Source organism: Mytilus californianus, unplaced genomic scaffold, assembly GCF_021869535.1.
Source record: "Mytilus californianus isolate M0D057914Y unplaced genomic scaffold, xbMytCali1.0.p SCAF_37, whole genome shotgun sequence".
NCBI classification, from domain to species: domain Eukaryota; kingdom Metazoa; phylum Mollusca; class Bivalvia; order Mytilida; family Mytilidae; genus Mytilus; species Mytilus californianus.
In genome coordinates, this window is record NW_026262687.1 from 2180383 (window position 1) to 2208079 (window position 27697).

Consider the following 27697-nt stretch of genomic DNA (forward strand, 5'->3'; position numbering starts at 1 on the left):
AATCAAAAGGGAGCTTATGTCAATAGATATAAACAATTCACCAAACTTTCATGAAAACTTTAGAAGAAAATGCATTGTGGATTCATTATTATTCATTGGATACCAATTTTCGTGGATTTCGTAGGTACAGGTGAACCATGAATTTTAATGTTCAGCATATTACAAATTTTCCATCAGGTTGTATGCAGACTTGAAAAAAAACCCTCAAAAAAATAAATGTTTACGAAAAAAATACAAGTTTTTATCAATCCACAAAAAATTGATACCATGAAAATAATGAATCCACAGTAACTGTTATTTTCAAAGTCGAATGCCAGTAATTTTTCACAAAAATCAGTGGAGCAGATCCACAAACATAAACTCGATCTATAACTCTATAAAATCAGCTAATTATTAAAGTCGTTTAGAAAAAAGTCTGCATAACTATTGTGGAATGACAGATAAAGGTAACACTACATGTATGTGGCCCCGACCACTTTGTGGTGGGGCCATAAAATCACAGAACATCATATCATACCCTTAAATGCATTGAAGTTATCATCTACATGTACTGCTTCTTCATCTCTTTAACCATCATCCCTCTAAAAATCAAAAAGAAAAAGTTAGAGATAATGTTTGACTCACAGTGTAACAAAAAGTACAGTCAATTGAAATCTACAAGGATATATTGATAATCAAAGTTGTTAGTGCTGTGAACCAGAACATTTTACATGAACATCCACACATGTAAACTATAACATAAAAAAAACCACAAATCAGCATTGTTGGAAGATCTCTTTTCAAGTATCAAAAGGGATATTCATGTGACTTACTTTATAACTGCATGATATTGAATTGTAACCTTATAAGGCTCATAAATCTTTTCAGCCATCTAGGTATTTGTATATATCATTTTTTAAACTTTTTTCACTACATAAACTCTCGTAACAGTAAGGCATACATTTTTTGTCAAGAAATTCCATCTGCTGAAGTGTAGGTTAGACAATACTTGGTCATGTTTTATGAAGATTTAAAGCCCAATGCATAGCAAATTGTTTTGATTGGAAGAAATTGCAAAGTAAACATTTTAATTGTTGCGCACTTGTAACTGGAAGTGATAACACTAATTAACCAAAGATCAAATGATCTGACAACAGATTAACAATTATGTTCAAAGGTTTTAATTGGGTCATTAACATATCATTTAAAGAATCAGTCACATAAAAAATGCTACAAATTTAATTTGAGTTGTAGAATTAATTCTTATGAAATAAACTAGAGGCTCTCAAGAGCCTGTGTCGCTCACCTGTATTTACTGATGCTTTGGATCATGTAAAATAAGGTTAAAATCATAATTAATAGTATTAGATATTAGATATTATAATGATATCTAAGATAATAACAAAAAACTGCAAAATTTTTGTAAAATTACTTACTCAGGGGCAGCAACCCAACAACAGGTTGTCTGATTCGGCTGAAAATTTCAGGGCAGATAAATCTAAATCTGATGAACATTTTTGCAACCTGTCAGATTTGTTCTAAATGCTTTAGTTTCAGAGATATAAACCAACTAGAGGCTCTCAAGAGCCTGTGTCGCTCACCTGATTCTACTTTGGTTTTGGAAATCATGTAAAAATAGATTAAAATCATAACAGATACCCTAATAATGAGTGAGGCCAATTTTGGTTCAATATTGGTCCTGTAATTTAATAAAAAATCCTGTTGGCCATCTTGAACAGTAAATCGGCAACAAAGTAGCAACACTTAATCAGCACCTCATAAGAAACATTTATGCCATGTTTTGGTTTCATTCCATTCAGTGCACCTCTAGAAGAAGCATTTGTATGTATTTCCCATAGGGTCTTATGTTAAACGAAGTCCCCCCATTGGCGGCCATCATGGATGAAGGATCAGCTTCAAAGTAACAAAACTTAGTCAGCACCTCATAAGGAACATTCATGCCATGTTTGGTTTCAATCCATTCAGTATGTGGTTCTCTAAAAGAAGACATTTGTATGTATTGTCCATAGGGTCCTTTGTTAAACATTGTCCCCATCTGGCGGCCATCTTAGATTATGGATCGGCTTCATAGTAACAACACTTGGTCAGCACCTCATAAGGAACATGCATGCCATGTTTGGTTTCATTGCATTCAGTGGTTCTCTAAAAGAAGACATTTGTATGTATTTCTCATAAGGTCCTATGTTACACTAAGTCCCCCGCTGGCTGCCATCTTGGATGATGGATCAGCTTCAAAGTAACAACACTTGGTCAGCACCTCATAAGGAACATTCTTGCCATGTTTGGTTTCATTCCATTCAGTGGTTCTCTAAAAGAAGACGTTTGTATGTATTTCCCATAGGGTCCCATGTTAAACTAAGTCCCCTGTTGGCGGCCATCTTGGATTATGGATCAGCTTCAATGTAACAACACTCGGTCAGCACCTCATAAGGAACATTCATGCCATGTTTGGTTTCATTCCATTCAGTGGTTCTCTAAAAGAAGACATTTGTATGTATTTCTCATAGGGTCCCATGTTAAACTAAGTCCCCTGCAGGCGGCCATCTTGGATTATGGATCGGCTTCAAAGTAACAACACTCGGTCAGCTCCTCATAAGAAACATTCATGCCATGTTTGGTTTCATTCCATTCAGTGGTTCTCTAAAAGAAGACATTTGTATGTATTTCCCATAGGGTCCAATGTTAAACTAAGTCCCCTGCTGGCGGCCATCTTGGATTATGGATCAGCTTCATAGTAACAACACTTGGTCAGCACCTCATAAGAAACATTCATGCCATGTTTCGTTTCATTCCATGCAGTGGTTCTCTAAAAGAAGACATTTGTATGTATTTCCCATAGGGTCCCATGTTAAACTAAGTCCCCCGCTGGCGGCCATCTTGGATTATGGATCAGCTTCAAAGTAACAACACTCGGTCAGCACCTCATAAGGAACATTCATGCCATGTTTGGTTTCATTCCATTCAGTGGTTCTCTAAAAGAAGACATTTGTATGTATTTCCCATAGGGTCCAATGTTAAACTAAGTCCCCCGCTGGCGGCCATCTTGGATTATGGATCGGCTTCAAAGTAACAACACTCGGTCAGCACCTCATAAGAAACATTCATGCCATGTTTGGTTTCATTCCATTCAGTGGTTCTCTAAAAGAAGACATTTGTATGTATTTCCCATAGGGTCCAATGTTAAACTAAGTCCCCTGCTGGCGGCCATCTTGGATTATGGATCAGCTTCATAGTAACAACACTTGGTCAGCACCTCATAAGGAACATTCATGCCATGTTTGGTTTCATTCCATTCAGTGGTTCTCTAAAAGAAGACATTTGTATGTATTTCCCATAGGGTCCTATGTTAAACTAAGTCCCCTGCTGGCAGCCATCTTGGATTATGGATCGGCTTCAAAGTAACAACACTCGGTCAGCACCTCATAAGAAACATTCATGCCATGTTTGGTTTCATTCCATTCAGTGGTTCTCTAAAAGAAGACATTTGTATGTATTTCCCATAGGGTCCAATGTTAAACTAAGTCCCCTGCTGGTGGCCATCTTGGATTATGGATCAGCTTCATAGTAACAACACTTGGTCAGCACCTCATAAGGAACATTCATGCCATGTTTGGTTTCATTCCATGCAGTGGTTCTCTAAAAGAAGACATTTGTATGTATTTCCCATAGGGTCCCATGTTAAACTAAGTCCCCCGCTGGCGGCCATCTTGGATTATGGATCAGCTTCAAAGTAACAACACTCGGTCAGCACCTCATAAGGAACATTCATGCCATGTTTGGTTTCATTCCATTCAGTGGTTCTCTAAAAGAAGACATTTGTATGTATTTCCCATAGGGTCCTATGTTAAACTAAGTCCCCCGCTGGCGGCCATCTTGGATTATGGATCGGCTTCAAAGTAACAACACTCGGTCAGCACCTCATAAGAAACATTCATGCCATGTTTGGTTTCATTCTATTCAGTGGTTCTCTAAAAGAAGACATTTGTATGTATTTCCCATAGGGTCCTATGTTAAACTAAGTCCCCCGCTGACGGCCATCTTGGATGATGGATCCGCTACAAAGTAACAACACTTGGTCAGCACCTCATAAGGAACATTCATGCCATGTTTGGTTTCATTCCATTCAGTGGTTCTCTAGAAGAAGTTCAAAATGTAAAAAGTTTACGCCGACGACGGCCAGGTGAGCTAAAAACTGCATTTTACCCCTATGTTCTATTTTTAACCAAGTCGGCCATGATGGTTTGAAGGCGGGGTCATCGGACAAATTTTTTAAACTAGATACCCTAATAATGATTATGGCCAAGTATGGTTAAATTTGTCTCAGTAGTATCAGAGAAGAAGATTTTTGTAAAAGATTACAAAAATTTACGAAAAATTGTTAAAAATTGACTATTAAGGGCAATAACTCCTAAAAGGGTTGACTGACAATTTTGGTCATGACAACTTATTTGTAGATCTTACTTTGCTGAACATTATTGCTGTTTACAGTTTATCTCTATCTATAATAATATTCAAGATAATAACCAAAAACTGCAAAATTTCCTTAAAATTACCAATTCAGGGGCAGCAACCCAACAACAGGTTGTCAGATTTGTCTGAAAATTTCAGGGCAGATAGATCTTGACCTGATAATCAGTTTTACCCATTTCAGATTTACTCTAAATGCTTTGGTTTCAGAGATATAAGCCAAAATCTACATTTTACCCCTATGTTCTATTTTTAGCCATGGCGGCCATCTTGGTTGGTTGGCGGGGTCATCGGACACATTTTTTAAACTAGATACCCTAATGATGATTGTGGCCAAGTTAGGTTAAATTTGGCTCAGTGGTTTCAGAGGAGAAGATTTTTGTAAAAAGCTAACAACGACGGACGGCAAGTGATGAGAAAAGCTCACTTGGCCCTTCGGGCCAGGTGAGCTAACTAGAGGCTCTCAAGAGCCTGTGTCGCTCACCTGACTCTACTTTGGTTTTAGAAATCATGTAAAGATAGATAAAAATCATAACAGATACCCAAATAATGATTGAGGCCAAATTTTGATTAATATTGGTCCCGTTATTTAATAAAATATCCTGGTGGCCATCTTGAACAGTAAATCGGCAACAAAGTAGCAACACTTGGTCAGCACTTCATAAGGAACATTCATGCCATGTTTGGTTTCATTCCATTCAGTCGTACTCTAAAAGAAGACATTTGTATGTATTTCCCATAGGGTCCTGTTAAACTAAGCCCCCCCCCCCCCCCCCCCCCCGTCTAGCGGCCATCTTGGATGATGGATCGACTGCAAAGTAACAACACTTGGTCAGCAACTCATAAGGAACATTCATGCCATGTTTGGTTCAGTTCCATTCAGTGGTTCTCTAAAAGAAGACAATTGTATGTATTTCCCGTAGGGTCCTATGTTAAACTAAGTCCCCCGCTGTCGGCCATCTTGAATGATGGATCGGCTACAAAGTAACAACACTTGGTCAGCATCTCATAAGGAAGATTCATGCCATTTTTGGTTTCATTCCATTCAGTGGTTCTCTAAAAGATGACATTTGTATGTATTTCCCATAGGTCCTTTGTTAAACTAAGTCCCCTGCTGTCGGCCATCTTGGATGATGGACCGACTGCAAAGTAACAACACTTGGTCAGTACCTCATAAGGAACAGTCATGCCATGTTTGGTTTCATTCCATTCAGTGGTTCGCTAAAAGAAGACATTTGTATGTATTTCCCATAGGTCCTTTGTTAAACTAAGTCCCCTGCTGTCGGCCATCTTGGATGATGGACCGACTGCAAAGTAACAACACTTGGTCAGCACCTCATAAGGAACATTCATGCCATGTTTGGTTTCATTCCATTCAGTGGTTCTCTAAAAGAAGACATTTGTATGTATTTCCCATAGGGTCCTATGTTAAACTAAGTCCCCTGCTGTCGGCCATCTTGGATGATGGATCGGCTACAAAGTAACAACACTTGGTCAGAACCTCATAAGGGACATTCATGCCATGTTTGGTTTCATTCCATTCAGTGGTTCTCTAAAAGAAGACATTTGTATGTATTTCCCATAGGGTCCTATGTTAAACTAAGTCCCCTGCTGGCGGCCATTTTGGATGATGGACTGACTGCAAAGTAACAACACTTGGTCAGCATCTCATAAGGAACATTCATGCCATGTTTGGTTCCATTCCATTCAGTGGTTCTCTAAAAGAAGACATTTTCATGTATTTCCCATAGGGTCCTATGTTAAACTAAGTCCCCCGCTGGCGGCCATCTTGGATGATGGATCGGCTACAAAGTAACAACACTTGGTCAGCACCTCATAAGGAACATTCATGCCATGTTTGGTTTCATTCCATTCAGTGGTTCTCTAAAAGAAGACATTTGTATGTATTTCCCATAGGGTCCTATGTTAAACTAAGTTCCCCGATGGTGGCCATCTTGGATGATGGATCGGCTACAAAGTAACAACACATGGTCAGCACCTCATAAGGAACATTTATGCCATGTTTGGTTTTATTCCATTCAGTGGTTCTCTAAAAGAAGTCATTTGTATGCATTTCCCATAGGGTCCTATGTTAAACTAAGTCCCCCGCTGGCGGCCATCTTGGATGATGGATCGGCTACAAAGTAACAACACTTGGTCAGCACCTCATAAGGAACATTCATGCCATGTTTGGTTTCATTCCATTCAGTGGTTCTCTAAAAGAAGTCATTTGTATGCATTTCCCATAGGGTCCTATGTTAAACTAAGTCCCCCGCTGGCGGCCATCGTGGATGATGGATCGGCTACAAAGTAACAACACTTGGTCAGCACCTCATAAGGAACATTCATGCCATGTTTGGTTTCATTCCATTCAGTGGTTCTCTAAAAGAAGTCATTTGTATGCATTTCCCATAGGGTCCTATGTTAAACTAAGTCCCCCGCTGGCGGCCATCTTGGATGATGGATCGGCTACAAAGTAGCAACACTTGGTCAGCACCTCATAAGGAACATTCATGCCATGTTTGGTTTCATTCCATTCAGTGGTTCTCTAAAAGAAGTCATTTGTATGCATTTCCCATAGGGTCCTATGTTAAACTAAGTCCCACGCTGGCGGCCATCTTGGATGATGGATCGGCTACAAAGTAACAACACTTGGTCAGCACCTCATAAGGAACATTCATGCCATGTTTGGTTTCATTCCATTCAGTGGTTCTCTAGAAGAAGTTCAAAATGTAAAAAGTTAACGCCGACGACGGACGACGACGGACGACGCCGGACGACGGACGACGGACGCCAAGTGATGAGAAAAGCTCACTTGGCCCTTCGGGCCAGGTGAGCTAAAAAGCAAATCAAATATGAAATTATTTTTTTTGTGTATCAGATTTATGAGGAGATAAAATGAACCCTTCATCGTTACATATCATCACCAGAATGCTGACTTTCATCAATCAAAACAAATTTTTCATGAGAATTAAAAGTTTAAAGTCGTACAGTTTATTTTTTTAAAAGATGAAATTGGTAAAATTCTGGCTGAAGTTGTATATATAGTTCATGGTGCGTTTGCTGCTATTAGATGTATTCTCTAAATTTCCATGTCTTGTACAACAGTTGTTATATTTCGTGGATAAAGCCAAGCATGAAAACCATGAAAATTGGAATCCCACAAATAAAAGTACTTTGAAAGTAATTCTATCAAATCTTTTAGGGTCCCCAAAAGCATTGATAAATACTGTCTGGTGTAATAATACAAGCCGTTTTGGACTAAAGAGTCGCCAAGAGCATATTGATATGAGATAGGGAGATCTACAATTGATGACAACTTCTTCTGGAGAAGAATATCTTTAATACAATAAAAGAAACACAAAGACAAGAACTGGTGCAACCAGAGACTAGAAACCTTTCCACCAAACATGTTTGAGAACAAATTTTGAGGTAATTTTGTGTTAATATATACTGTAAGCTAAAACTTATTGTTCCATGCTTGCTATTTCAACAGACCTTTTTTAAAGAAGGGTTTATTAGTGCAAATCATATGGTGAGGATAAATGTACTAAATCAAAAATACATATTCATGTTTATGATAAACTCAGCATAGATACCAGGATTGAAATGTTGTATGATTTTTTTTTTTTTTAAGAGGGGGGGGGGGGGGGTAATTCCATTTAATTATTTTAATTTTAAGAAAAAATACAAGATTGTTTTTATTCTTTCTAGCTTTAAAAACATTGTTAATCAAATTTTGATCTACTCATTTATATTTATAACTCTGACTACATGTGTAAATGTACATTTCCCAACTTATTCGGTATTCAAGAGCTTGCAGCTCCTACTAAGACTTTGTAAAACGTCACCAGTGTCTGAGCAGAAAGTTGATGAACCAGGGGTATGTCAAAGAACGTCTCGTCCTTTTTCAAAAAAAGCTCATCGGAAGGTACCAAGACCTTGTTGATAAATATTCCATATCAACTTCACAAATAATACACGATGGTCCTGAAGTATAGCTTCTGCATACTGATGTTGTTTATCATCTTTATAACGTGTTATAGTATTCTTTTATTTGTCTTTATTGATATTAATTTTACTGTCGTCTGTTTTTTGTGATATCCATTTGACCTGACTCTGTACTTATGTATCCCGTCATACTTTGAACGACAAAATTATTTTATATCTACCTGTGTGACGTCAAACGCGCGTTTTTACGCCAGTACTTAAAACCTTTCATCCTTTATGGGTGGATTTTACATAGATAGATAAAATTGTATAATAAAAAAGCAAAATGAGGATGTTAAATTTGATGTATGCCTTTTGCGCTTCTTTGTTACATTTGTTTGTTGACTGCTGTACCCCTTTATTTGACATTTTTACCTATTGTGTCTGTTTGTTTTGTTCACGCATCATTGTCAATATAATGGAATTTGATGGGACTGTCATACAAGTGAGAGGTTTAGCTAGCTATAAAACCAGGTTCAATCCATAATTTTCTACATAAGAAAATGCCTGTACCAAGTCAGGAATATGACAGTTGTTATCCATTCGTTTGATGTGTTTGAGCTTTTGATTTTGCCATTTGATTAGGGACTTTCATTTTTGAATTTTCCTCAGAGTTAAGTATTTTTGTGATTTTACTCTTCATTGCAGGAGGTTGACGTCATGGGCAATAAATAATCCAAAATCTTCTCATTTGTCTGGTTTTTGTTGGAAAGTTGTGTCATTAGGAATCATATCACGTCTCCTTATTTCTACATAGCGATCAAGAAATGTGAGCTGTTTACTTTTCTGTTATTTTAACCTGTCCAAAAGCACAAAACAAGTAAATATCAAGTGGTGAGATACATTCTTTCGTTAGTCAACCCAAAAATGACACATATGATAATTGGGCTGAAACAAATGGAACATGAATGTAGTCCTTGAGTAACACAAATTTCCTGTTATAGTCATTAAATAGTTGTCATTTCTAAAATTAGTTTCAGATAAATGCAAAATTTCTTTAAAATTACCCTGATGCCTGCAAGAGTTGTTCAACATCTTTACAAGGTACTGTTGTCTCTATAGTACATGGATTTGGATGTATAATTTCAGTTAATATCAGGTTATTGTTTCCAATAGCCGACTGTAAAACTCAGAAGACTGTAAAACACTAATGATGTCAGACAACTTTACAATTCCAGAATACTGTGATTCATTAGTACTCACTAGCTAACTCTGTAATCTGTCCAGGGAACAGCAAGTTGTTGATTCCACTGGATGACTTCATGAAGACGAAAAAATGATCATGAAGTAAACTATTACAACTTCTTTTTTTTTATCTTTTTTCATTTGTGTAATATATGGTTGCAATGCTGCATCATTGGTGTCTAATGAAATAATTTTTGATTTATAAGGAGTTACAGATGCAGACTGTGGAATGATGAATCAACTATTATGAAAAGATGGGGTTTCCTAATTGCTGAAAGTAGTACAGTGAATTTTTATATGTTCAAATATCTGCATGTCCTTTTGATGTTTGGTCTATTGGCAAAAATACAAATCTACTTATGTTTATAAAATACAGTGATCCGGGTATATTACCGACTTTACTGAGCAGAGATGAAAAAAAAATTGTAGGAGACTTAAAGCATAATATTCCTACATTCATAAATATACAATTAATATGCTTACAGTCACTTCATTTAAACTTAGTGGATAGTTGTCTCATTAACAAACATACCACATCTCCTTATTTTTATAAAGACAAAGTTCCATGCACAGTTGTTGAGTTATATATAGCAAGTATGATACAGTAAGATACAGTACTTAATGTTATTATATGATTAGATAGTGCGAAGATATAAATTTCTTATTACATGCATGATAAACAAGCTCACAGCCAGGATGTCTCCAAAGAGGGAGATTTGGGGTCATGATGCTCTGACTATAATAGTCAACTAAATTCTTAATATCTACCTTAATATAGTCTTTAACATGTTTAAGATAACCATTGGTCTTTAAAAGTGGTACAGGTCCATCAAACAAACCCTCACCTCTGCTACAATTGTAATAGATATTTATCTTATACTTTTAATAATGTATATGGAAAACATAAGTTGACCTCAATTTCCCTTCATTTAAGTGTTAGACATGAGTTTCATTAGTTCTGATATATTTAATAGGCAACAGAAAATCACTGAAGTTTAAATCTTGTTGTTGTACAAATGTATTAAATTTGTTCGTTAAGAATCAGTTATAACGAGAGGTCTCATAGTAAAAGTCACTGCATACGGGAAAATATTGGCAACTAAGGGTACAGAAAGACAATAATTCAATAGCAGTAAATTTCTGAAGAGTTTGATAATATAAAGGATTTTTTCTTTTGTAAATACACAAGAAAGTTCACGTACATTTGTTTTCTAGTAAAACTTAGCCATTCAAGTATATAAAACATATATTCAACTTTTTTTTCAATTTAAAGTTTTGAATGACATTAATATAAATAAAATGCTTCGCTGGGCGCAGCTTGATACGACCGCAAAGGTCGAACCCTGAACAGTTGGGGCAAGTATGGACACAACATTCAAGCTTGATACAGCTCTGAATTTGGATTGTGATTAAATATTTGACACAGCATAGGTTTTTGACACAGAAAGAATGTGGTCTAAGAACTTCAATTTTTTTAATTTACCTATTATGGTCCAATGCCCAAAATCAAAATACATGGTTAGATTCAGCATATCAAAGAACCCCATATATTCAATTTTTGTTGAAATCAAACAAAGTTTAATTTTAGACCCCAACTTGGACAAACTTGAAAACTGGTCCCATAATCAAAAATCTAAACACATGTTTAGATTCAGCATATCAAAGTACCCCAAGAATTCAATTTTTGTTAAAATCAAACTAAGTTTAATTTTGGACCCTTTGGACCTTAATGTAGACCAATTTAAAAAACGGGACCCAAAATTAAAAATCTAAAAACACGGTTAGATTTGGCATATCAAAGAACCCCAATAATTCAATTTTTGATGAAATCAAACAAAGTTTAATTTTGGACCCTTTTGACCTCAATATGAACCAATTTGATAGCGGGCCCACAAAATAAAAAATCTAAATACATGGTAAGATTCAGCATATCAAAGAACCACATATATTCAATTTTTGTTGAAATCAAACAAAGTTTAATTTTGGACCTCAATTTGGACCAACTTGAAAACTGGGCCAAAAATCTAAAATCTAAATACATGTTTAGATTCAGCATATCAAAGAACCCCATGTATTCAATTTTTGTTGAAATCAAACAAAGTTTAATTTTGGACCCCAACTTGGACCAACTTGAAAACTGGTCCCATAATCAAAAATCTAAACACATGTTTAGATTCAGCATATCAAAGAACCCCAAAAATTCAATTTTTGTTAAAATCAAACTAAGTTTAATTTTGGACCCTTTGGACCTTAATGTAGACCAATTTAAAAAACGGGACCCAAAATTAAAAATCTAAATACACGGTTAGATTTGGCATATCAAAGAACCCCAATAATTAAATTTTTGATGAAATCAAACAAAGTTTAATTTTGGACCCTTTTGACCTCAATATGAACCAATTTGATAGCGGGCCCACAAATAAAAAATCTAAATACATGGTAAGATTCAGCATATCAAAGAACCCCATATATTCAATTTTTGTTGAAATCAAACAAAGTTTATTTTTGGACCCCAATTTGGACCAACTTGAAAACTGGGCCAAAAATCTAAAATCTAAATACATGTTTAGATTCAGCATATCAAAGAACCCCATATATTCAATTTTTGTTGAAATCAAACAAAGTTTAATTTTGGACCCCAACTTGGACCAACTTGAAAACTGGGCCCATAATCAAAAATCTAAACACATGTTTAGATTCAGCATATCAAAGAACCCCAAGAATTCAATTTTTGTTAAAATCAAACTAAGTTTAATTTTGGACCCTTTGGACCTTAATGTAGACCAATTTAAAAACAGGACCCAAAATTAAAAATCTAAATACACGGTTAGATTTGGCATATCAAAGAACCCCAATAATTCAATTTTTGATGAAATCAAACAAAGTTTAATTTTGGACCCTTTTGACCTCAATATGAACCAATTTGATAGCGGGTCCACAAATAAAAAATCTAAATACATGGTTAGATTCAGCATATCAAAGAACCCCAAGAATTCAATTTTTGATGAAATCAAACAAAGTTTAATTTTGGACCCTTTTGACCTCAATGTGGACAAAGTTGATAATGGGGCCCAAAAATCAAAAATCTAAATACATGGTTAGATTCAGCATATCAAAGAACCCCATATATTCAATTTTTGTTGAAATCAAACAAAGTTTAATTTTGGACCCCGATTTGGACCAACTTGAAAACTGGGCCCATAATCAAAAATCTAAATACATGTTTAGATTCAGCATATCAAAGAACCCTAAAAATTCAATTTTTGTTGAAATCAAACAAAGTTTAATTTTGGACCCCGATTTGGACCAACTTGAAAACTGGGCCCATAATCAAAAATCTAAATACATGTTTAGATTCAGCATATCAAAGAACCCTAAAAATTCAATTTTTGTTAAAATCAAACAAAGTTAAATTTTGGACCCTTTGGACCTCAATGTGGACCAATTTAAAAACGGGGCTCAAAATCCAAAAACTTAATACTTGGTTAGATTCAGCATATTAAAGAACCCCAAGAATTCAAGAATAAAACCCCATTGAAATTGATCAAGAAATAAGCAATTTATACGAAGTATCTTCTTTTGCACAACACTGTGCAATTGAATATTTCTTGCTATTGTGCAATACTGTACAATTGACAATTTCTTGCTATTGCGCAATATTGTGCTATTGGATATTTCTTCCTATTGCGCAATACTGTGCAATTGAAGATTGCTTGCTATTGCGTAATACTGTGCAATTGAAGATTTCTTGCAATTGTGCAATACTGTGCAATTGAAAATTTCTTGCTATTGCACAATACTTATTATATAATAATTTACACATCCTGTTTGGTGTGTATCTTCTTCCATATCATTATTATTTGCTTTTAAATATTAATCAGAAATAACCAACTTAAAATGGAAAATTTTAAAAGAAAAAAAAAAAAGAAAAAAAGAAAAAAAAAATCCCCCCCCCAAATTTTTTGAACCCCCTTATGATTCATCACCCCCAAACTCAATCCCAGCCTTCCCTTTGTGGTATGGTACCTTGCAGTACAATTTCAGAGAGATCCATACACTTGAACACAAGTTATTGTCTGGAAACTAGAAAAATGCTTATTTTTGGCCCCTTTTTGGCCCCCTATTCCTAAACGTTTCGGGCAGTTACCCACAAACTCAATTCCAGCTTTCCCTTTGTGATATGGAACCTTGTAGTACAATTTCAGAAATATCCAAACACTTACACACAAGTTATTGTCATGAAACTAGAAAAATGCTTGTTTTTTGCCCCTTTTTTGGCCCCTAATTTCCTAAAATTTTGAGGCAATTACCCCCAAAATCAATTACAGCCTTCCCTTTGTGATATGGAACCTTGTGGTACAATGTCAGAGAGATCCATACACTTACACACAAGTTATTGTCTGGAAGTTACAAAAATGCTTATTTTTGGCCCCTTTTTGGCCCCTAATTCCTTAACTGTTGGTACCATAACCCCCAAAATCAATCCCAACCTTCCTTTCGTGGTGTTGAACCTTATGGTAAAATTTCATGGAGATGCATCCATTTAAACTTAAGTTAGAGTGCGAAAACCAATGTGTCTTCGGACGACGCCAGACGACGACGACGACGACGACGACGACGCCAACGTCATACCAATATACGACCAAAAAATTTTCAATTTTTGCGGTCGTATAAAAATGCATTGAAACTGTTAAAAACTTAAAATCAACTTTAAAATTGTTATCTTTCACATATGTAAGGTATACTAAATATGACAATAGGAATGAACTCTCATTCATATGAAAAAATAACAAATATCAATATATTTTTCTAAATTCAGTAAAGTAAGGTTTAAATTCTAGCATGTAGACAATACATCTTTTTCTTTCTTAAAAATTCAAAAATACACAACTGATACACACTCCATTTCTTTTTAACAAAAAAGCTTTACTAAACTTACAATTGTGATTAATGATACTGTATCTCAAATGTTTATAAAAAAAAATTGAAAATAAAAGAATGTAATCTACATATTATATTTCAAAAATTCTCACCACATATGACAGCCCAATGAGAAAACATTACTGATTTAGATCTTCTACTGTCATAACAAACTGGACATCACCAGCAGAAAGAAATGTTTCAGCCATCTTGAAAACAAATGACTACAAAATTCAATTGTCATTTATATAAATAGTTATACAATTTGACCCTCAAAGAACTGCCAATGCTTCAACAATCTACACAATAAAATAAAATTACAAGCTCAAAATATTCGTAGAAGGTTTGCCATAAACCTGTTTTGCCTGTGACTGCTGTTGTTAAAGGTATTATTTCCATACCAGAGTTCAAGTCCATTTATAAGTCAAATTCAAAAAATAATTCTTAAGATGCTATTTCTTGACAATGAAGAAGGTTTGGTAAAATTCTATGATGTTTTTGTCAAGGTAATTAATGTAGGAACAAATCTTTTATCTGGACTATATCTTAATCTTCTGACAAGACTTTTTTTGCAGAAGATTAATCATATTTAATATCTTAGTCTAGGAGTAATACCATCATTGATTTTTCCTTATTAGTCTTTGTTAAATTGAAGCTTTTCAAAAAATTGTGCAGAATTTATCTTTGTTTCAAATAAAGAAATACTTGGCATGAGTTAAGTTTTATCGTGTTCAGTAGTCTACAGTGAAAATTTCACATAACATTCCATTGCATATAAGATAATAACCATCACCGGAAGTAAACCAATCAAATTTTCACCCTTTTTTTTCTTGTTAACAAGCTTTAGTAACCATGTTGCCTGAAGTTTCAAAAATATTTTATAGAACTAGCAAATAAAACTAGAGGCGCTAAAGAGCCTGTGTCACTCACCTTGGTCTATGTGCATATTCAACAAAGGACACTCTCCAACATTGTAGACGAGAGCAAATTCATGATATAAATCTATGTTTTGTTGATTTCGTATTGCTGATCATTTAGTCTGTTAAGTGTCCCTTTTTTTTCTTAAATTTTTGCTCAAAACACAAAAGAGGGTAAAAAAAAATTCCAATTTAAGGGCAATAACTCCTACAAAGAGTGACAGTCTACTAACAATATCAGCAAAATTTTACTTGTTAGTATAACTTGCCTTGTTAATCATTTTTGTGATTTAAGTGTCTATTTATCTATTATAGTTTTTTAACATATAAGGCAAAATGCAAAAAAAATGTAAAAATCGTCATCAACGGGCAATAATTCCATTTTAAGGAGTCGTTGAACCATTTCCTCCATATCCTCTTATTTAAAGATCTTGTCTTGCTGATCATTTTGGTTATTTAAGTTTCTATCTATCTTTTATAATTTGTAACTAAGATATAAGGCAAAAACACAAACAATTTGTAAAAATCGTCATCAAAGGGCTATAACTCTAATGAGAAGTCGACTGACGATTTCAACCATGCAGACTAATGTGTAGAACTTGTCATGTTGATTATTTTTGCAATTTAAAGTTTCTCTCTATTTATTTAAGTTTTCAAGATAAAAGACAAAAATGAACAAAAATGGTAAAATTTGTCATTTAAGGGAAATAACTCCTATAAGAAGTCGTCTGATAGTTTGGACGTATATATGTGGACAATTGGTAGAGCTCTTCATTCTGAACATTTTTATCCGTCAGATTTTCTCTATTTACAACAGTTTTCAAAATAATAGACAAAACTTGCATTTTACCCCTTTGGTCTATTCATAGCCATGTCAGACATCTTGGTTGGCAGGTGGGGGTAATCTAACACATTTTTAATACTAGATACCCAAATGAGGATTGTGTTCAAGTTTGGTTAAATTAGGGCAAAAATGTTTCAGAGAAGATTTTTGTAAATGTTAACAACAACGACACCGGACGACAGATGCCAAGTGATGAGAAAACCTCCCTTGGCCTTTAAGATTTACAAAAATTGTTAAAAATTGACTATAAAGGGCAATAACTCCTTAAGGGGTCAATTGACAATTTTGGTCATGTTGACTTATTTGTAGATCTTACTTAGCTGAACATTATTGCTGTTTACAGTTTATCTCTATCATATTCAAGATAATAACCAAAACCTGCAAAATTTCCTTAAAATTATTAATTCGGGGGCAGCAACCCAACAACAGTTTGTCTGATTTGTCTGAAAATTTGAGGGCAGATAGATTTAAACCGGATGAACATTTTTCCCCATATTGTATTCGCTCTAAATGCTTTAGTTTCAGAGATATAAGCCTTTTACCCCTATGTTCTATTTTTAGCAATGGCGGCCATCTTGGTTGGCTGGTGGGATCATCAGACACATTTTTAAACTAGATACCTTAATGATAATTGCATATGTGGCCAAGCTTAGTTAAATTTGGCCTAGTAGTTTCAGAGAAGATTTTTGTAAAAGATTACAAAAATTTATGAACAATTGTTAAAAATTGACTATAAAGGGCAATAACTCCTTAAAGGGGCACTAGCTACGAGATATATAAAGAATTAAATTATGATTTTTTTTTTGTTCAATCATTAATGAAAGTGAAATAATAATTCACTTTTAACAGCCAGTATGGTTCAATTTTGTCAAAATAAGCCAAGAAACATTGCTGATGAATTATTCACTTGCAAGTGAATAATTTGACCTCATTGAATCCGTATTCATGTGAACTTCAATTTAACCCCTTAGCTAGAGATGAATTAAGCATGATTCACGCATGTTTAGTTATTAAAAGAAAAGAATGTCAACATTGAAAGTGAAACAAAGGTAAATCATTTGATTGACTGATTGGATCAACAAATCAAAGCACTAAGGGCGCTATAGGCAGTTAATTAAAAAACCAAAGGCAAACTTGGCAGAAGTTCAGATGAATATTGTGGAAGAATTAGTGGAAATATTTATCTCAGGCATTATTCTCAGCTATTTCTGGTGTATCAAATAATGTTTGTACAGAAATGTGTACACTATCCAATCCTATCACTTTCAAAAGTTATTTCCAATTTATATTTTTAAAGATTCAGTCTGAGATTATGCACATACACTGTCCCATGTTAGGGGAGAGTTTTGTGCCAGCTTACATGTTTAAGCCGCCACGTTTTGCATGTACCTGTCCATAGTGAGGACCCACTAATTTGGTGATTGTTGCTGTATATCATATTTATTTTTTATAATTGTTTTGTACATAAATCAGGATGCTTCAGTTTTATTGTTTTACATTTGTCAATTCATGGTCGTTTATAGCTTACTATTCAGTATAGGTTTTGCTAATTGTTGCAGGCTGCATGGAGGAATATTCTTATCAGAATAATAATTTCAATAATGGTGTCCAACAGTGGTGTATATATGGTTTAATTCCACTATGTACTAGAGTTTGAATATGCCATATTAGCGGTTTTAGTTGGATCAGCTGGTGCCACTAGTACTATGCACAATTATCAAATCATACCTGCCTACTAATATTCATGGTGACTTGCTCTGCCTACTAATATTCATGGTGACTTGCTCTGCCTACTAATATGCATGGAATAGTCCTATTTCAAGGCAAGTTCCCCTAAAATGTGTTTTTGACATTTAATCCACTCAGAATATTTCAAGATTGAGTGAAATAGCATGAAATTTAAAAAAAAAAATAAAGAGTACATACAAGGTCAAAGGTGCATATGCAGCTTCCCATTTAGGAGTAATCCACCATTGAATTTCTACTATAAGTCTTTGTTAAATTGGCAATTTTCAAAAAAATTGTGTAGAATTTACAAATGATTTATCTTTGTTTAAAATAAAGAAATACTATGCATGAGTAAAGTGTTATCCTATCCAGTACTACAGTGAAAATTAAGAAATAATTCAAGGAAGCCATAGATTTGTTGGAAATTTACACGTGGCCTGGGCAGTGATATTCAAATTTTATCCTGAGCGTTACCTTCCATGTCTAATTTTTATGTTGGGGATTTTCTAGCCAACTATATGGTATGAGATTTTCTTATTTTTGAAGGCCATACGATTCCTATGCTTATAACTGATGATATTCACTTCATTTGAACTTTTGTGGATAGTTGTCTCATTGGCAATCAAACCACATTTCCTTATTTTTATAATAGATATAAATCATGCTTTCCCCGACTAAAATAACTACTGTGGATACATAAATTTTTAGTGTGTATCAATTTTCCTAGATTGAGAAAAACTTGCATATTGGTGGATATTGGATTTCGTGGTTTTGCCAAACTCTGCATACAAAGCCTATTAAATAATTTGTAATTTGTTGAACATTTGAATTTGTGGTTCACCTGTACCCACGAAACCCATGAATATTGGTATCCAACGAATGATAATGAATCCACAGTAATCAAATTAGTAGTAAAATCCAAAAGGCATATAAGCAAATTATGATTATAAAACTGCTAGTATATGATGTTAAACAAATCTTACTGCCTTTAGGCATAAACTCCACAAGAAATGCTGTAAAAAGAATTAAAGTTAACATGATGGTATGGGTTATGCTCATTGTTGAAGATCATACAGGGACCTATAGTTGCTAACCATATACATCATTTGATCTCAGGTGAAGATTTATCTCATTGGCAATCATACTAATTCTTCTTATTTTCTATATATGTAGGACTCGGAGGTGCGATGGAGAGGCTGAATTGCGATGGTCACGCTGAAGTGCGATGGTCCACTCTGAAGTGCGATGGTCCACGCCGAAGTGTGATGGTCCACGCCGAAGTGCGATGGTCCTTTCGCTGAAGTGCCATGGTTTGGCATGCTGCTTGAATATTGTGACGTTTTCAAATACAATGTTACTTTTAAAAAAAACAACATGGATTCGCAGGCAAGGAAAGACAGAAATGAAAAAATAAACTTAAAACAGCTCTGAATTTAGATTGTGATTGAATGTTTGACAAATCATAGGTTTGTGACACATAATGAATGTAGTCAAAGAACTGATATATTTGAAATTGGACATTTAAATACCTATTATGGTCCAATATCCAAAATCTAAGTACAATATTAGAATCAGCATATCAAAGAACCCCAAGAATTCAATTTTTGATGAAATCAGACAAAAGTTTAATCTAGGACCCTTTGGACCTCAATGTGGACCAATTTGATAAAGGAGCCCACAATCCAAAATCTCTCAATACATGGTTAGATTCAGCATTTCAAAGAACCCGATAAATTCAATTTTTGTTGAATCAAACAAAGTTTAATTTTGGACCCTGATTTGGACCAACTTGAAAACTGGGCCTAAAAATCTAATATTTAAATAGAGTTTAGATTCAGCATTTGAAAGAACCCTATATATATATTTAATTTATGTTGAAATGAAACACAGGTTAATTTTATCCATAATATTTTCTGTGCAAATGGAAATAACTCAAACTGGATAAATAGTTCTCTTAAATAAGATATGATGCAATTTTTCAAATTATAATCAATAATATAATAACAACAATCAGTGATGACTATTAAAGTTCTCTAAAATTCGATATGATTTAACACTCAAACATTGTTAGAATCAGCATATCAAAGAACCAAAGAATACAATTTTTGATGAAATTAAACAAAAGTTTAATTTAGGATCCTTTGGACCTGAATGTGGTATTATCTTATTAATAATGAAAAGCTTGACCGTTTACAAGTTCTTAAACAGGAGGGGGTGGGGTGACCCAAGGGGACTCACCTTATATTTCATTTGATTTGTTTTATTGTCCCATACAAGAATATATATGGTTTCGGGTTGGGGATCTTGACCATTAACAAGTTTTCAAAAAGAAGGGGGTGGGGGTTTCCCCAGGGGACTTTCCCACAATTTCATTTGATTTGTTTTCTTGTCCCATTCAAGAATATATATGGTTTAGGGGTGGGGATCTCGACCATTTACAAATTATCAAAAAGAAGGGGGGTGGGGGTTACCCCCATGGACTTTCCATATATTTCATTTGATTCTTTTTATTGTCCCATACAAGAATATATATGGATAAGGGGTGGGGATTTCGACCGTTTAAAAGTTCTCAAACAGGAGGGGGTGGGGTGACCCCAGGGGACTCACCTTTTATTTCATTAAATTTGTTTAATTGTCCCATACAAGAATATATATGGTTTCGGGGTGGGGATCTTGACTGTTTACAAGTTTTCAAAAAAAAAGGGGGGTGGGGGTGACCCCCCTGGACTTCCCCTATATTTCTTTTGATTTGTTTTATTGTCCCATACAAGAATATATATGGTTTGGGGTAAGGATCTCGACCGTTTACAAGTTCTCAAACAGGAGGGGGGTGGGGGTGACCCAAGGGGACTCACCTTATATTTCATTTGATTTGTTTTATTGTCCCATACAAGAAAATATATGGTTTCCGGGTGGGGATCTTGACTGTTAACAAGTTTTCAAAAAAAAGGGGGGATGGGGGTTTCCCCAGGGACTTCCCCTCAATTTCATTTGATTTGTTTTATTGTCCCATTCAAGAATATTTATGGTTTAGGGGTGGGGATCTCGACCGTTTACAAGTTATCAAAAAGAAGGGGGGGGGGGGGGGGTTACCCCCATGGACTTCTATATTTGATTTGATTTGATTTATTGTCCCATACAAGAATATATATGGTTTCGGGGTGGGGATCTTGACTGTTTACAACTTCTCAAAAAGAAGGGGTTGGGGATGACCCCCATGGACTTCCCCTATTTTTTTCATTTGATTTGTGTTAATGTCCCATACAAGAATATATATGGTTTAGGGATGGGGATCTCGACTGTTTACAAGTACTCAAACAGGAGGGGGTTGGGGTGACCCCAGGGGACTCGCTTAGGAAATAGATAATTTTCAAATAAACCTGTCACACCAATTTTTATTGTGAGATAAGACAAGTCATAAAATAATAACTAGAGATAAATATTTTAAAATTCCACTTTTGGATATTAAAAATGGATTTGATGTGTTTTATTGTAACATACAAGAACATAGGTATATGGTTTCAGGGTGGGGATCTTGACCGCTTACAAGTTATCAAAAAGAAGGGGGAGGTAGTTACCCCAATGGTCTTCCCCTATATTTCATTTGATTTGTTTTATTGTCCCATAGAGAACGAAACCCAATTTTGGGACATACAGCATACGTACTTACAGACAGACAAGGGTAAAATTTAATGCCCCCTCAACTACAGGCATAAAAGTGTGGCAAACTGATTCGCCAAACTGAAGGACAAACAGACAGAAAGACAGACAGACAGACAGACAGACACACAGCCTACCAAAAAAGTTTCAAACAATTTAACAATGATATTTCGCCAATAACTCAAATTTATTTCCATGAACCAGTAACAAAACACGAAAATAATTCTCTAAAATTAGATATGACTTAACCACTCATAAATCTCTAAAATTAGATATGATTTTATATCTATCAATTAAACACATCACTTTTCAAAACAAATAACTCAAACTTATTTCCAAAAACCAGTAAAAAACCAGCAAAATACTTCTCTAAAATCAGATATGATGTTATATCTATTTCCATATTATAATCAAATTTAATTAATAGTTGCTAATATTGTTTCTTTCATGTGTCAAAAAATTATACAGATCTGCAACTTATCTATCAATGTCAAAAACTTTATCTTATAATAAAAATAGATTATTATCTAATTAAAAACAAGTTTAGATTCAGCACTTGAAAGAACCCTATATATATTTAATTTATGTTCAAATATAACACACACAAACTGATTAATTTTCCCAGGGGACCTGCCCTTTATTTCATATGATTTGTTTTTTTGTCCCATACAAGGATATATATGGTTTAGGAGCGAGATCTCGACCATTTAGGAAGAAGGAGGGAATGACCCCAAGGAACTCACCTTTTATTTCATTTCATTTGCTTTATTGTAACATACAAGAATATATATGGTTTCGCGGTGGGGATCTTGACCGTTTACAAGTTTTCAAAAAAAATGAGAGTAGGGGTTACCCCAGGGGACTTCCCCTAAATTTAATTTGCTTTATTTTATTGTCCCATACAAGAATATATATGGTTTAGAGGTGGGGATCTCAACCGTTTAGAAGTTTTCAAAAAGAAGGGGGGTAGTGTTTACCCCCGTGGACCTCCCCTATATTTCATTTGATTTGATATATTGTTCCATATATACTAGAATATATATGGTTTCTGGGTGGGAATCTTGACCGTTTACAAGTTATCAAATAAAAAGGGGGTAGGGGTTACCCCAATGGACTTCCCCTATATTTCATTTGATAAGTTTTATTGTCCCATACAAGAATATATATGGTTTAGGGGTGGGGATCTCGACCGTTTACAAGTTCTTAAACAGAAAGAAGGTGGGGATGACCCCTATGTGCAAACGCTATGTCGATTTCGCTGTGTTAAAAATTACAATTAAAAAAAATCCACAGAACCTTTTTTGTTATTCTGAGGCATAACAAAAAGAACTTATGCATTAGAGATCGAAAAATGTACAAAATCAAAATAAATAAAAATTCCACGAAATTCCATGAATGTTTTTGGCGCATTAACGTCATTTCAAAACATGACGTCATATGAATGAAAACGACAAAGCTGAAGGGTTTTCCTTTGCGTTTACCTTCTAAACTCGGATAATATTGCATTAAAATAAAATTTTGAGGTAGGTGTTACTTTTTTTTCTATTCTATTGCATTATTCGAACATTTACTGATTTCAGCAAGTCAACATGGCGGCTCCTTGGTTACAAAATGTCAACAGTGAATTTGACAGTAGCTTACGAGAAAAAAATGTAAATTAAAAATGTCAAATGATGGGTTTGAGAATTAAAAGAATCAATCACTTTTTTCTAGCGGTTATTTAAGAAATGATTCATGCCAGCTACAGATTTATTAGATTTTTTTTTACATTTATCTAACAGTGGGTAAAATAGAACAGCCACATACACGGCATACCCACCCTCGCTTCAGTTTTTCAATGACAGAATTTGTCCTATTAGAATCGAAATAATTCATGGAAGCCATAGATTTGTTGAAAATTTACACATGGCCTGGGCCGTGTGTAAATTTCCAACAAATCTATGGCTTCCATGAATTATTTCGATTCTATTAGGACAAATATCTAATAAAATATCCTATTGGCCATCTTGAACAGTAAATCAACACTTGGTCAGCACCTCATAAGGAACATTCATGCCAAGTTTGGTTTCATTCCATTCAGTGGCACTCTAAAAGAAGACATTTGTATGTATTTCCCTTAGGGTCCTATGTTAAACTAAGTCCACCGTTGGTGGCCATCTTGGATGATGGACCGACTGCAAAGTAACAACACTTGGTCAGCACCTCATAAGGAACATTCATGCAATGTTTGGTTTCATTCAATTCATGGGTTCTCTAAAAGAAGACATTTGTATGTATTTCCCATAAGGTCCTATGTTAAACTAAGTCCCCCGCTAGCGGCCATCTTGGATGATGGATCGGCTGCAAAGAAACAACACTTGGTCAACACCTCATAAGGAACAATCATGCAATGTTTAATTTCATTCAATTCAGTGGTTCTCTAAAAGATGACATTTGTATGTATTTCCCTAAGGGTCCTATGTTAAACTAAGTCCCCCGCTGGCAGCCATCTTGGATGATGGACCAACTGCAAAGTAACAACACTTGGTCAGCACCTCATAAGGAACATTCATGCAATGTTTTGTTTCATTCTATTCAGTGGTTCTCTAAAAGAAGACATTTGTATGTATTTCCCTTAGGGTCCTATGTTAAACTAAGTCCCCCGCTGGTGGCCATCTTGGATGATGGATGGGCTACAAAGTAACAACACTTGGTCAGCACCTCATAAGGAACATTCATGCCATGTTTGGTTTCATTCCATTCACTGGTTCTCTAAAGGAAGACATTTTTTATGTATTTCCCATAGGGTCCTATGTTAAACTAAGTCCCCCGCTGGCGGCCATCTTGGATGATGGACAGACTGCAAAGTAACAACACTTGGTAAGCACCTCATAAGGAACATTCATGCCATGTTTGGTTTCATTCCATTCACTGGTTATCTAAAAGAAGACATTTGTATGTATTTCCCTTAGGGTCCTATGTTAAACTAAGTCCCCCGCTGGTGGCCATCTTGGATGATGGATGGGCTACAAAGTAACAACACTTGGTCAGCACCTCATAAGGAACATTCATGCCATGTTTGGTTTCATTCCATTCACTGGTTCTTTAAAAGAAGACATTTGTATGTATTTCCTATAGGGTCCTATGTTAAACTAAGTCCCCCGCTGGCGGCCATCTTGGATGATGGATCAGCTGCAAAGAAACAACACTTTGTCAACACCTCATAAGGAACATTCATGCCATGTTTGGTTCCATTCCATTTAGTGGTTCTCTAAAAGAAGACATTTGTATGTATTTCCCGTAGGGTCCTTTGTTAAACTAAGTCCTCCGTTGGCGGCCATCTTGGATGATGGATTGACTGCAAAGTAACAACAGTTGGTCAGCACCTCATAAGTAACATTCATGCCATGTTTGGTTCCATTCCATTCAGTGGTTCTCTAAAAGAAGACATTTGTATGTATTTCCCATAGGGTCCTATGTTAAACTAAGTCCCCCGCTGGCAGCCATCTTGGATGATGGACCAACTGCAAAGTAACAACATTTGGTCAGCACCTCATAAGGAACATTCATGCCAAGTTTGGTTTCATTCCATTCAGTGGTTCTCTAAAAGAAGACATTTGTATGTATTTCCCATATGGTCCTATGTTAAACTAAGTCACCCACTGGCGGCCATCTTGGATGATGGATCGGCTTAAAGTAAAAACACTTGGTAGGCACCTCATAAGGAACATTCATGCCAAGTTTGGTTTCATTCCATTCAGTGGTACTCTAAAAGAAGACATTTGTATGTATTTCCCATAGGGTCCTATGTTAAACTAAGTCCCCCCCCCCCCCCCTGGCGGCCATCTTGGATGATGGACTGCCTGCAAGGTAACAACACTTGGTCAGCACCTCATAAGGAACATTCATGCCATGTTTGGTTTCATTTCATTCACTGGTTCTCTAAAATAAGACATTTGTATGCATTTCCCATAGGGTCCTATGTTAAACTAAGTCCCCCGCTGGCAGCCATCTTGGATGATGGATCAGCTGCAAAGAAACAACACTTGGTCAACACCTCATAAGGAACATTCATGCAATGTTTGGTTCCATTCCATTTAGTGGTTCTCTAAAAGAAGACATTTGTATGTATTTCCCTTAGGGTCCTATGTTAAACTAAGTCCCCCGCTGGCGGCCATCTTGGATGATGGACCAACTGCAAAGTAACAACATTTGGTCAGCACCTCATAAGGAACATTCATGCCATGTTTGGTTTCATTCCATTCACTGGTTCTCTAAAAGAAGACATTTGTATGTATTTCCCATAGGGTTCTATGTTAAACTAAGTCCCCCACTGGCGGCCATCTTGGATGATGGATCGGCTTAAAGTAATAACACTTGGTCAGCACCTCATAAGGAACATTCATGCCAAGTTTGGTTTCATTCCATTCAGCGGTTCTCTAAAAGAAGACATTTGTATGTATTTCCCATAGGGTCCTATGTTAAACTAAGTCCCCCCCCCCTGGCGGCCATCTTGGATAATGGACTGACTGCAAAGTAACAACACTTGGTCAGCACCTCATAAGGAACATCGATGCCATGTTTGGTTTCATTCAATTCAGTGGTTCTCTTAAAGAAGACATTTAAAATTGAGAATGGAAATGGGGAATGTGTCAAAGAGACAACAACCCGACCATAGAACAGACAATAGCAGAAGGTCACCAACAGGTCTTCAATGCAGCGAGATATTCCCGCACCCAGAGGCGTCCTTCAGCTGGCCCCTAAACAAATATATATACTAGTTCAGTGATAATGAACGCCATACTAAACTCCAAATTGTACACAAGAAACTAAAATTAAAAATAATACAAGACTAACAAAGGCTAGAGGCTCCTGACTTGGGACAGGCGCAAAAATGCGGCGGGGTTAAACATGTTTATGAGATCTCAACCCTCCCCCTATACCTCTAGCCAATGTAGAAAAGTAAACGCATAACAATACGCACATTAAAATTCAGGTCAAGAGAGGTCCGAGTCTGATGTCAGAAGATGTAACCAAAGAAAATAAACAAAATGACAATAATACATAAATAACAACAGACTACTAGCAGTTAACTGACATGCCAGCTCCAGACTTCAATTAAACTGATTGAAAGATTATGTCTTCATCATATGAATACCAGGCACAATCCTTCCCGTTAGGGGTTTAGTATCATACCATCATAACATATATGAGAAGAACATAACCCGTGTCATGCCAACAACTGGTTTTTAAATAAATGTGTTTAGTGCCGATGCAAAGACCCTATAAGTGAATCAATATTAACGCCAAAATATGCAATCTTTAATGACCTGACAACAGTATCGTAACTATATCCCTTCTTAATAAGTCTATTTAAAGGTTTTGTTAGCTTCAGAGGTGAATACTGACATTTTTGTGCTTTATAAAGAATATTTCCATAAAAAATTGGATGTGAAATACCTGATCGTATAAGAAGTCTGCATGTTGAGCTATATTTACGAATGATGTCCTTATACCGATGATAAAATTAAGTAAATGTTTTGACTAGTTTGTGATATCGAAAACCCTAGTATTTGTATGTATTTCCCTTAGGGTCCTATGTTAAACTAAGTCCCCCGCTGGCGGCCATCTTGGATGATGGACCGACTGCAAAGTAACAACACTTGGTCAGCACCTCATAAGGAACATTCATGCCATGTTTGGTTTCATTCAATTCAGTGGTTCTCTAAAAGAAGACATTTGTATGTATTGTCCATACGTTCCTATGTTAAACTAAGTCCTCGGCTAGCGGCCATCTTGGATGATGGATCGGCTGCAAAGAAACAACACTTGGTCAACACCTCATAAGGAACATTCATGCCATGTTTGGTTTCATTCAATTCAGTGGTTCTCTAAAAGAAGACATTTGTATGTATTTCTCTTAGGGTCCTATGTGAAACTAAGCCCCCCGCTGGCGGCCATCTTGAATGATGGACCGACTGCAAAGTAACAACACTTGGTCAGCACC

At 35.5% G+C, this 27697-nt stretch overlaps 1 long non-coding RNA gene across 4 annotated transcripts; it reads right to left on the reverse strand.

Annotated features, from left to right (window-relative positions):
* Window positions 1–1577: 1577 nt before the first annotated feature.
* On the reverse strand, window positions 1578–7309 carry LOC127736817 (uncharacterized). 4 transcript variants are annotated; one of them, XR_007999203.1, is made up of 4 exons: window positions 5803–7309; window positions 2922–3585; window positions 2424–2755; window positions 1578–2091 (listed from the first exon to the last, which is right to left on the reverse strand). It is a non-coding gene; the product is annotated as an uncharacterized LOC127736817 (long non-coding RNA). The 4 variants fall into 4 exon arrangements; XR_007999201.1 differs by lacking the exon at window positions 1578–2091 and having other exon boundaries at window positions 2109–2755; window positions 2922–3253; window positions 3420–3585; XR_007999202.1 differs by lacking the exon at window positions 1578–2091 and adding an exon at window positions 2182–2257.
* Window positions 7310–27697: the final 20388 nt, after the last annotated feature.